This window comes from Canis lupus, chromosome 23, assembly GCF_003254725.2.
Source record: "Canis lupus dingo isolate Sandy chromosome 23, ASM325472v2, whole genome shotgun sequence".
NCBI classification, from domain to species: domain Eukaryota; kingdom Metazoa; phylum Chordata; class Mammalia; order Carnivora; family Canidae; genus Canis; species Canis lupus.
Window position 1 is genome coordinate 6,241,890 of NC_064265.1, and position 11,842 is coordinate 6,253,731.

General features: G+C 35.9%; 1 long non-coding RNA gene across 1 annotated transcript; it reads right to left on the reverse strand.

Moving 5' to 3' along the window:
- Positions 1-2,152: 2,152 nt before the first annotated feature.
- On the reverse strand, positions 2,153-11,341 carry LOC112668786 (uncharacterized). Its single transcript, XR_003141870.2, has 4 exons — positions 11,253-11,341; positions 11,092-11,146; positions 5,633-5,738; positions 2,153-2,751 (listed from the first exon to the last, which is right to left on the reverse strand). It is a non-coding gene; the product is annotated as an uncharacterized LOC112668786 (long non-coding RNA).
- Between the last annotated feature and the right edge of the window lie 501 nt (positions 11,342-11,842).

The following is an 11,842-nucleotide window of genomic DNA, read 5'->3' on the forward strand; positions in this document are numbered from 1 at the left end:
TACTTCCTATGATGCATTATCTCAGAGAGAGAGAAAGCCTCCAAAGTGGAAGCCTCCTGTATTATTAGTTAAGCTACCCCAAACCCTTTCCTGTCTTAAGCATATTTACAGTAATAGTGGAGGTGTTAAAAAGGGACAGCAGCTAATGTCAGAATGTTCTAAAATCAAATACATGATAAATAAAGGGTGAAAGGAATGATGATTTAATGACATTACTTCTTCCATTCCCCAACCAGTATCCAAAAATTACTTTTCTTTGAGGGAGAACCCCATGAAAAGAAAATAGAGTATGGGTAGGAAAGGCTGAATGCTATGAATTTTGGATTTCATATTAAATACATGAAAATTTTACAGCTATTTTTTGATACATATCATTGGAGCATGCATTTAACTGAAAAGAAAGATCTTTAAATAGTCAAAGTCATATAATATCTGTGCTTCTTTTAAATGCAATTCTGATGTTTTCAGAACTACCATGTATAAAAGAATATATGAAGGAAGTGTGAAAAATTTGCTAATTGATGAATATGGATGGTGAGTAAGTGGGGATTTGTTTTATTATTCTATTCGTATACATGCTTGAAACTTTGCATAATATCACCATATTATTAATTAACCTTGGAAGAGAAAAACTCTTCGATGTACAAATACCATAGAAGAAATGGAAAAATTACCAAAGAACACTCCCTATGCCTGTTCAGCTATCCATGGATTGAGAGGTAATGTACTTCAAACTCTCCAAACCAGTTTTCAAATGTAACAATCAGTGCCAGAAAGCCCCCTCTCCAGCACTCTCCAATTAAAAAAAAGTGATTTAATTTGGAAACACTGCAATGATAGGAAATTCTGCCAGTCAATGGGATTCTTTCCTGATGGGTTTCACTGTAGTGTCATCTGGTTAGGTCATTTTGGTGGGAAACCATGTTTTTAGTAACCTGATATATTTTATTTTGGGCAGGTTAGATTCCTAGTGGAAAATCCTTCCAGTGCCTTGTCTGCAGACCTATAAACTTTGGTGCAAGCATTCTGGACCTGAGTGGGACAAAAGGGCCTGGGAGTATTTAAACTTTAGCTATACACACATATGTGTGTTGTTTGAAGTACTTCAAAATGTTTGATGATACTGCTTTTTTTGCTTACTATATAGAATGGATGCATGTCCATTTTTTTTTCCTTTTCCTAAATTTCTGGAAGCTTTCAATTTTTTCCTGATCTGAACTTTCACCTAAATACATGTAGGAGTGTGTCTTTTATTCCTTAATCTTTTATTTTAATTATCTCTTAATTATCCATAGTATAAACCTCCTTGCTGTTTTCTCATGTCCTTAACTATTTATTTGAATATCCCAACCTCCCCATTATCTCTCTTTTGTATAAACTCTTACCACATGGACACAGAGACCCTAAATCTATCTTCTATGTTTTATAACTTTCTTTTCACATTCTTTCTTTTTTTTTTTTAAAGAGATTTTCTTTATTCATGAGAGACACAGAGAGAGAGAGAGTCAGAGACACAGGCAGAGGGAGAAGCAGGTTCCATGCAGGGAGCCTAACGTGGGACTCGATCCCGGGTCTCCAGGATCAGGCCCTGGGCTGAAGGCAGCGCTAAACCGCTGAGCCACCTGGGCTGCCCTATTACTTTCTTTTATATTTGCCCCATTTGATCATTTTTTGGCTTAATAATCCAAAATCATAATTCATTTCTTATAACAATTATACTCACAATATTCTGGTTTTTGTTATCTACTGAACTCATTTGTATTTAAGAATCATATTATTTTTAAGGTTTTATTGAGTTATTATTTGTGAACGATTAATTCACTTTTAGTCATTCTAAGGATATAACTACATTTTAAGTCTTATTTATGTTAAACTAATTCTGCTCATTGAAAAATAATATCCTATTTTTTAGTGTAGTATCTATTTTTCTTGGGCTTGATATCTTCAACTGTTAGTGACTCTTGTAATTAAACTTATCTTTTAGTCTGAGACTTCTTCATTCCCCTTATATGGATGCTATTATTGTTTTCTATAGCTACCTATTCTCCATAAACAAAAATTTCCATGATTTCTAATAAAATTGATTAGTTTATAAATCATCAAAATTCTGAACAAAGAAAAGCCTCTTCTATTTGGTATCTCATATCCTTCTCCTCCCCACACTTCCAGACTATAACTGATTAATTCACCAGCTACTGTTTTTCTATATAGCAAACTACACAGTGCAAGAAGTAAATCACTTTTACAGGTAATCCTCTGTTATACAGGCAACTATGTTGTATAGTGCAATAAGTGCATCACTTTTCAGTTTCAGCTGCCATATAGACAGGCTTTACTGACTCTTTTTAAAAATGGTTCCCATTTGTTAATAATGAGAGGAAGGATAGTTGCCAAAAGGCTGCCTCCAGCATAATCCCAGAAGTAACAGACGCCACACTCAAGCTTCAGATTTTGGCTAATGTGAAATAGCAGGGTCCAGATTTATCCTTCTGCCTGAAAAATCTAAAACATTGATAAAATATATGATACAATAATTTTCAAGATACTGGACATCAGGCAAAGAAGGGCAGTAACCCCTGAGAAATGGAAAACAATTGAGATGGACCCTACAATTGCCTAGCTTATTGCTTTAAAAGGATTTCCCAGCCATGGTACAGAGGAAAACTCAAGACTGAGCATGGTGGATTTCTGGAGCTGAGATTCTGAGGTTAACAAGTCTGCTACAGTTTGTAGAATGGAGCACAGGGAGATCTGGAGAGAGGATAAAAAAGATAAGCCACAGACAGGAAGAAAATATTAAAAATTATACATTTCTATAAGGATTTGTATCCAGAATATACAAATAATCCTCAAAAATCAGTAACGAGAAAATAAACAAAAAAGTAAAACTAAACACCAATAAAACTAGACCAGAAGTTTGAACAGAAACTTTGTTGCCAAAGATACACAGATCGTAAATAAGAATATCAAAATTTAGTCAACGTTAATCATCAGATAAATGGGAATTAAAACCACAATAGGAAACAAACACCCCAAGTAGAATGGTTAAAATTAAAGACTTCTCATACCAGGTGTTAGTAAGGATGCAGTGGTCCTTATGCAACCACTTTGGAAAATAATCTGAGAGTTTCTTTTAAAATAAAACCTACAGCTCTATTATTTATACTGCCCTGGGAATTTACGCAAGAGGAATGAAAGCATATGTCCACACAAAGACTTGTACACAAATGTTCACAACAACCTTATTTGTAACAAATAAGAACTGGAAACAAATCAAATATCCATCAACCACTGAATGGATAAACAAATTGTAATATGACATGCAATGGAATAGTATTCATCAATTTAAAAAATGAACCACTGATATATGCAAGAAGTTGTATGAATCTCAGAATAATTATGTCAAGTGGAAAAAAAACAGACCAAACAGTGAACATATTATGTGATTCCTTTTATAGAAAATTCTAGAAAATGCAAACTAACTGTAGTAACAGAAAATAGATTAGTGATTGTCTGGAACTACAGTGGGGGTGGCAGCTAGGGTCAGGAGAAAGAGGTTACAAAATATCATGAGGATACTTTTTGGGGGCTGATGGTTTTACAGGTATACATATATTTCAAAACTTATTAGAATACTATATTTTAAATATATATATTTTACTGTATGTCAATTAGACCTTTACAGAGTTATTTTTTAAAGGGGCAGAAGCAGATGCTGATGTTAAATGCCCACACCCAATAGCTTTTAGCATCTCTTGGGGGAAGGATGAGTCTCTCTCTGCCCTTTCCAACTCTGAGCCTCCCTCCTTTCTACTTTGGGCCCCTGTTTTTCAACTCTTCGGAACACACTTCCTGCTACTGTCATAGCTGACCAACAAACACTTCCATAGCATACAGTCTAGGTATAACTTCTTTTTCCACATCTTTTGGGAGCAGGGCTTTGAAATGTATGTCCCAGGGTCATGTTCTTTGTCCCCAACACAAACAAGGTGTTGTCTCTCTCACCTCCCACCTCTTAATCCTAGAATCCTTGCTCACCTCTGCATTTTGACTGCAGCTAGAACCTGAACTGGAGGAATGGCTAGAAGCATAAACAAGCAAAACCAAAACCGAAACCAAACCAAAACCAAACCAAAACAAAAAAAACCCACAATTGTATTTGAAGGCAGTCAGTGGGGAATGGTCTGTGAATAGCAAAAAGAAATTGTCATTGGACATTTAGACCTTGAGGAGAAAGATTTAGAGATCACTATTCACACAGGCATTTAACTCTTGAGGGCTCTTTCTCTTTGAAGGCTAGTTTATGGTCAACATTGGGAATATGACTACACTGTCCATACCACAGTATTATGGCTTGAAGTACAGCTGTGTTCTACTTCAGTCCTCACCAACTGCTAACAACTCGGGGTCTGTGGGGGGAGGTGGGAAACTATACAGAAAACCCGCACATTGTGCAATCCTGTAACAAAAATGGATGTACAGGACAGGAAAGTGCTCAGAAGTTCCAGGCTAGGAGGTTCTAGTTCAAGAAGGCAATGTAGAAGCCTCCTGAACTTACCTCTTCAGACAGAGACTGAATTTACAGATACACACAGGACAATTTCCTCAGAAAACGATCTAGAAACTAGCTGAATGACTCCTACACATAGGGCAAATGAGAAAATCCCACATAAAAATAGGTAGAAAAATCTGATACATAATCTCACCATAAGCCCTACCCTTCATGTAGTGACCCACACTCAAGAGAGAACTCACAACTCAGAGTTTCTGAAGAGTGAAGGGTTTAAATCCCACATCTGGCACCTCAACTTTTAGACCTACTTCTAAGAGACAGGCCCTCAAAACGTCTAGGTTTGAAAGCCAGTGAGGCTTGTGTCCATGAGACCCACAGAGCACAGAACTGAGAAATGGCTCTTCAAGGGCTTTTGCAGACTCACTTGGCTACACCCCAGGGCCCAGCACAGGAGCAGCTAACTGAAACATGCCCAGTCTTTTGGGAAAAGGCTTATTTGCTTATCTTAAAAGCTTCAGCCTGAGGAGCAGATATCTAATTAAATACATATCTAGAAGCCAACTTAAAAACTCTCCAAAGATCATGGATCTTTGGCACCATCCTCATACCCTCGCTCTGTCTAAAGGAACTTGTATACACATCTAACATGACCCAGTTTTTGTGGTTGCTGCCCAGAAGACACTGCTTGATCTCCTGCCTCTAGTAAGATTTAATCTAAGCTACATCCTAGACTTTGACTAAGCCTAGTCTACATTAAGATCTAGTCTAGAATGACACAGTCATCGTGCCTATCAAGAAAATATTTAATATTTAAAACCTATGTGTAAGTAATAAGGAATAAGGAATTAACCTACTATAAAAACCTCTATAGTTTGTTATATATGCATGCATAGCAAACTCTATGTGTTCATCACTAAAATAGACAACTATTAACATGTCTTATTGCTGCCTTCCATAAATTCTCATGTTAAAATTATTATTGTATTTGGCAATCTTGGCTCTGGGGTTCCAAGAGCCAAGTTCTTTAGTGACTGGACACTAAAGTCAAGAGTCTGCTTCCCAGAATGAGCAAACAGGGAATAAAGCATCTCTTTTAAAAAGTATGTTTTGGTGAGGCACCTGGGGGGTAGTTAAGGAGTGAAGCATCGCCCTTCAGCTCAGGTCATGACGCCAGGACTCTGCCTGTCACTCCCCTCGCTTGTGCATGCTTGCTCTCTTTCTCTCTCTGTCAAATAAATAAATAAAATATTTTTTTAAAAGATGTGTTTTGGTGAAATTCAAGTAACATCACTAAAAATTTTAGTCTTTCTTTTTCTTCTTGATTATCTTCCATCATTTAGATTCTAAAGTTGTATTTCATTTCAATAACATTATCTCACCAAAACCCTTCACATCAACTGTGACCCCACTGATGCTCTGTGTTAATTTCAGACCTGTCGGAAATTCCCTTTATGATGTCTCCTAGGATTTATTGGACATTTACATCCTTTACACTCCAGTCTATCCTATACAAGGATACCATCCTGCATCACTGTGTGGTACATATTTCCTTTATCTCATGCTTATCCATGTTGAAATTTCACTCTCCTGTATCATAGTTGATGGTCAGAATAAGCTACCAGGTTTTTCTTTAAAATACCTTATTTAAAAAAATACCTTATTTATTCATGAGAGACACATACAGAGAAAGACAGAGATACAGGCAGAGGGAGAAGCAGGCTCCATGCAGGGAGCCCGATGTGGGACTCAATCCCAGGACCCTGGGATCACGCCCTGAGCGGAAGGCAGACGCTCAACCGCTGAGCCACCCAGGTGTCCCAGCTATCAGTTTTTATATCTGAATTTGTTAATTTGGTCTTTAGAGTGAAATATATTCTTCCAAAATGCTATTGTACCATTTTGTTCCTAGATTGCTATTCCATTCCATATATTTAGACAGTGTATATACCTGGAGGAAGCATTTTCAATGGCGTGCTCCCAGTGATCACTACAAAATGCTCTCCTGTACTATAACAGTAAAAACAGTTGTTTTATCCTTAAAACTTTTTTCTTAGAAATAAAATAATAATTCCCAGTTTGAATATTACTGGGCAGATCCTGAATCCTTGAAACATATTTTCATGTTTAGCCTTAATAAAAAATATTTCCATAACCCTGAAGCCATTGAATTTTTTTAAAAAAATACATTGTAAATAGTGCAGGCATATTTCACTCTATAATAAAAGGGAAAGGCATCTCATCTCCAGGTAAGAGTAACATTGGAATTCCTATACATTAAAGAATAACCAATATGACTTTGAGGATTAATGACTGAGATCAGACTCATCCCTATTCTTTTGGGGATGATGGATAAATATGAATATAAGTCATCTCAAAAAAGCCAAAAGCATAGATCCTAAAAACATAGAAAAGAGAGGCCACAGATGTTAAAGCTTTGTTTCACTAACATCATGATTTTCCTTCTCATTAAATTTTCGTTGAAATAGTATGTATAGACGTCCTTAACATTTTTTGTACAATAGAAAAATTTCTCAGTCTACTTAAGCCTACTGACTCCTTTTTCAAAATAAAGTTTTTTAATACATAAGGTAAAATACATAGGATTGCCAAGGAAAATAATTACATTGAAATATAGTTATCAGAATACTTAAAAAAATGATGAAGAAGTAATGTAGTCTTTTTATTGATGAGTTAAATAATAAGATGCACTGGCAGATCTAATAAATAACATAATTACAAATGATGGTGAGCATAAACAATATGTTGACACATCTTTAATGGCTTCAATAAGATGTGGAAGTATCTGTCATTTCTATTGATGACAAGGTTATAGGTACTGGTAATACTATTTTATGGTTTGTTACTTATATTTATAAATTAAAGAAATGACAAATATCAGTTAGAACATAGTGAAAATAAAGATACATTCTTTCCTATCTTAATCCATGGATCTCCTGAATTCTATTTCATGTAGGGAGTTCCTTTGTCCCGTATGGTTTAGCAAAAACATTTTTACACATGTATCTCTAGTTGGGGTTTTTGTTATTCAATTGAGTATTCTTGAGGGCATACTAATCATCTTAAACTAAGTCAGAGTCTCAGAGTTGCAAGGCAAACAATGTGATACCATCTGAAAGAGGCTTACAGTCTAGCAGAGTAAAAAATTTTCATAAATTACTGCAATGAAACGTTAGAAATATTATGAGGAAAAAAATTATATATCCAGTAGAGAGAAAGCACAAATGAGGGAAAGATCAAATAGGCCCAACTTCTAAAAACATAGGGGGTATCAACAGGAAAAAGTGATAGACAGCAAAGAACTATCCAGGCAGATGAAACTTTATGATCGAAAATACCGAGATATAAAATAATTCTACCAAAGTTGATCATTTAATATGACTGGATACCTACAGCAAGGATCTCTTGCCAAAATTACTTTGTATTCCCTGTCTATGGAGATGCTTAAATATAGCCAACTTTATTATAGAAATGCTTTATTCCAAAAGAATTAAGTATTCATCTATTCCACTCAAGTGTGTTAACTTTTGTATATTTGTTAAATGAGTGAATGAATGAATGGATGAATGAATGAATTTTGAACCCAATAGTGGCTCCAGTAATACCTAACAGTTCTCATAAGAGCCATCAGGTGGCAGATATTTAATCCAAGAATGACTGTTAACTGAGCAAAACTCAGATGATGAAATGCATAATAGCTTTTTTTTTCTTAATTCTTACTGTCTGAGTTTATTAAAATCAAAAGGATTTCATGAGGAGACAAACTAGGGAATATTTTTAGCCCTTTTGGCCTAGAGAAATAACTGCTTATTGAATTGGTTTGTGAAATTGAATTTGAAAAAGACAGTAACACTCTTCTTTCGGCAAAGAAATAATAATAAAAAGGAATTTTCAAGCAAGTCATCTATCTATAGAGATTTCTATTCCTTACTCTCTAAAATCAGTAAAAGAAGGACTGCAACCATGAAAGTCATTATATTGTTACATATTATTTGAAGAAACAAAGTGGGTAAGATTCATACACACAGTGATGTCTTTCTCTTTTTGCCACATGGAAACTAAACCTCAGGTCACCATATACATGTAGAGACAGACAGATAGATAAACATATTGATAAATAGGTATAAATAGATCATAATCATATACAGCAGAAAGGAGGTATCTGAAACATAACACCCCAAACCACATAGAGGATGAATCTATAGGCCCTCAGTACCCTTGGTTGCATTTAATTCTGGTGTGATGCCTTAAGTGGGACATTGAGAAAAAGAGAGAGGTCATCAAAAAGAGATTTTCCAGAATAGAAATCAGGTCATATGGGGAACAGCTTCAGGAAATGAAGGTTCTCAGCTGGGACACATGACATAGGAACCATTGAGGGCTCGCGTGGGGAAGACAGACAAGCTACTTTTGCTCTGAATTAGGACAACTGGGTTACAAAGAGATGGGATTCTGCTTTAAAAAGGGGAGGATTTTTTCATAATTAGGGCAGACCACCTAGGGAAACTCTGAGGTTTACTTCAACAGACTGTTCAAGTAGAAGCTCAAGTGTAATAATGTGTATTAAAACCCAATCTATTTCTTGGGACCATACTCTCAGAAATATAAGGCAACACATGAAAATACATTGCACAATGCCTCGATCACAACACACGTTCAATAAGCCATACTTTTTTGTTTGTACTTTTTGTTACTAACTTAAATCTGTCATGTACTCATTTTTGCTACAGAAAATAAATAGTGAAAGGGATTATAGAGGAAAGGAGAGAAAAATGAGTGGGAAAAATCAGAGAGGTTGACAAAACATGAGAGACTCCTAAATCTGGGAAACAACAAGGGGTAATGGAAGTGGAGGTGGGCAGGGAGATGGGGTGACGGGCACTGAGGAGGGCACTTGATGGGATGAGCACTGAGTGTTATAGTATATGTTGGCAAATTAAACTCCAATAAAAAATATACATAATAAAAGAAAATAAATCTAACTTATTTGCCCATATAACTTCATACATGCTTATAATAAAAACTTTAATATGTAATATACACATATTGCTTTTCAATCTGTCAAACACACTTGTACATATTTATCTCATTTATTTAATACAGTGACCAGAGCATAATTTTTGACACATAATTACTTATCAAGTCCTTGTGAGTCATCTATTTTCCTTCTGTTATACAATAGTCTTATTGTGTAATTGTCCTCTGTTTATAAGTTGCAGAAATAGAAGTTTAATTTATACTTTATTTTTTTCCTATGTTCTTTTTTTACAATGATATCTCAGTCTATGTAAGAATGATACCTCAATATAGATACAAAAAAATCCAAAAGCATATATGTGTATGCATGAGTGTGTATGTGTGTGTGTATGAGAGAGAGAGAGGCAGACAGACATAAAGAGAAGGAGACAGAATGAGAGAGAAAGACAGGTCCAGGAAAATCCAAACATATACAGCTTTTGATTTTGTATTAAGAAAGTTTTGCTACTCATCAGAGAATACCAGTTTAGTTTCATAGAAGAGTCCTGTTGCTTCTGTCAAATATATCCACAATTACACATGGGTTTACTAAGTGATGACTCATGACATGCATGTGCGTTTTATATGTAAACATATGTTTTCCATCTATACATGCACATATACAGATATTGCCCAATTAGTAAGCTACTAAACAATGATGAACTCTCTCAACATTGGCTAGGACTAATGTGATACACCGCAAAAACTCTACAAAGATATGCAGAGCAGCATTAAAGTTAACCACTAGAGTAAGGTTAATTAAAGCTATTTTTGGAAATGTCGAGCGATCAGCAAGAAGAGGATTAAATTGGGGTCACTGGGAGTTCCCCCTGCACTCAGCATGCTGAGTATCCCATTATATTGTTCCTAATAATCTGTGCCAGCCTGTAATGGCTTATATATTTATAGGTTATCCAATGAAGTTTACAAATTCAAGTGTTAATTCAAACACAGCCTTTTCTTTGTTTGATGAATTTACTTGGAGCATTTGTTATGGACCAGGCATCTTATAAAGAGGTTTACATGTGTGGATTTCACTTATTAACTCAATGAATATCTAATTATAAAATACATTTACAAAAAAATAAAATAAAAATAAAATAAAATACATTTACAGTTTTGCAAACTGAGTTCTAGAAAGAATAAATAGCTGGCACTGGGTTACATAGGTGAGCCAGCTTTTGAATCCAGGCACTAATGTCTGAATCATCTAATCTTGCCCACTTAGACTAAGAACCATGGAGAGGTAATAATAATAGGAAGTACTGCCCAGGGAATGCATAAGTCTTGGGGTTTGACAAGCCAGCCCAGCTGTGAGAGAAGGAAATGGGTTCCATACATATAATGGTACCTGGGAGCATTTCAGGTCTGGGAGTAGCACAATCAAACGCTGGGGATGAGGGTTAGTTTTTTAACCAATATGATTCCAGGGAGAGATGTATAAGTTGACATCAAGAACCACAAACCTGAATAAGATAGGCCCCCTGAGGAGGGGCATATCCCCAGAAGACAATGCCTAAGATAAACAAAAACCTGTTCCTCACCTGTCCATGAAGGCTCCCCTGCTCCTGGCCCTGGCATTCAGCTCACTTAAGCTCCCTGAAAGACAGTATTGTCCATAGTCAAAGGCAAGTACATAGCAAAGTTTATAATTTAGCATGTAAGACTTCAAGAAAATCTTTAATGGATGTATAGATTTCATTACCAATGAAGACAATATATTCATGTTTCCGTCCTTTCTCCTCCCTCCCTCTCTTCCCACCCCTCTCTCCCCAGCCTCACACACACTATTCCCCACCCACATATTCATACCACCCTGATTATGACATTTCCCAATTAGTAAGCTACTAAACAATGTGACATGGGATGAATGCCCATGACAGTAAGGTAGCATGCTGAGAGACTGCCACTGATGTAAGGCCAAAATTAAAATATTGATTCAGCCAGGGAAACTCTGAGGTAGCATATAAATGAAATTGACTTACAAATGTGCTTTTTATTCCATTGTATACATAAACCACATCTTCTTTATCCATTCATCTTTCGTTGGACACCGAGGCTCCTTCCACAGTTTGGCTATCGTTGGAATATTACTCAGCTATTAGAAATGACAAATACCCACCATTTGCTTCAACGTGGATGGAACTGGAGGGTATTATGCTGAGTGAAGTAAGTCAGTCGGAGAAGGACAAACATTATATGTTCTCATTCATTTGGGGAATATAAATAATAGTGAAAGGGAAAATAAGGGAAGGGAGAAGAAATGTGTGGAAAATATCAGAAAGGGAGACAGAA